At 39.1% G+C, this 838-nt stretch overlaps 1 pseudogene; it reads left to right on the plus strand.

The window, feature by feature from the left end:
- The first annotated feature begins 443 nt into the window (after positions 1-443).
- LOC101659607 overlaps positions 444-838 on the plus strand; it is a 2,291-nt pseudogene continuing 1,896 nt past the window's right edge.

Here is an 838-nt window from a genome sequence, read left to right on the forward strand (position 1 = left end):
TCCCCTAGTTGGTCAGTGCTGGCAATTCTTGGTGTTCCTCAGCTTGCTCCAGCCACTGCCTCTGTCTTCACATCACATTCTTCTTCTCTGTCTGCACATCATGTCTTCCCTCTGTTCGAACCTCCTCCGTGTTTCTCTCTTAAACACATCCGTCTTTGGAATTTGGACCATTATGACCTCATGTTAACTGCATTTATATCTGCCAAGATCTGGTTTTGAAATAGTCATATTCTGAGGTAATGGGGGGTGAGGTACTATTTATTTGTAGTACATACATCCATATTAAAATTTTATATCAAATTCTAATGAATAATAATTCTAGTAGCTGTACTTAGGAACTCTGGTCTTCGTATATACTAATTTTTTAATACACAGATCACATCATCCTTTATTAGTTCAGTTTTAATGATGTCAACTCCTAACTTCCCCAAGTACACGAGACCATGGCCTATCAACACACTCAACTACCGCATCGCTCATCAGCTTTTAATTACGCTCAGTAAGTCCAGTCGATTTTTTCAGTCATCTCTCTCTCATTTCCTATGTTGACTCTCCCAAAGGTTTATTATTTTCATCAAGTTTTAACTCCTCACACATTCCTCTTTCCATCTCACACACAAAAAATAAGGTCTTCTAATGGGCACTCACCTGTCTTCTCCAATTCTGAGGAGACCACCTGCTAGGCGGTTACTCTCTCTACCTGTCCTCTGATTTGTAGTTCTCTCTCCCTGCCCTCTCTCCTTTGTCTTCCATCTCATCAAATTAAGATATTATAATGAAATGTGCAAAGACCTGAAAATAGAAAAACAAAAAAGGAAGAACATGCTCAGCATATCTT

The sequence above is a fragment of the Echinops telfairi genome, unplaced genomic scaffold, assembly GCF_000313985.2.
Source record: "Echinops telfairi isolate 266 unplaced genomic scaffold, ASM31398v2 ScPeMD7_7468;HRSCAF=8506_0, whole genome shotgun sequence".
Classification (NCBI taxonomy): domain Eukaryota; kingdom Metazoa; phylum Chordata; class Mammalia; order Afrosoricida; family Tenrecidae; genus Echinops; species Echinops telfairi.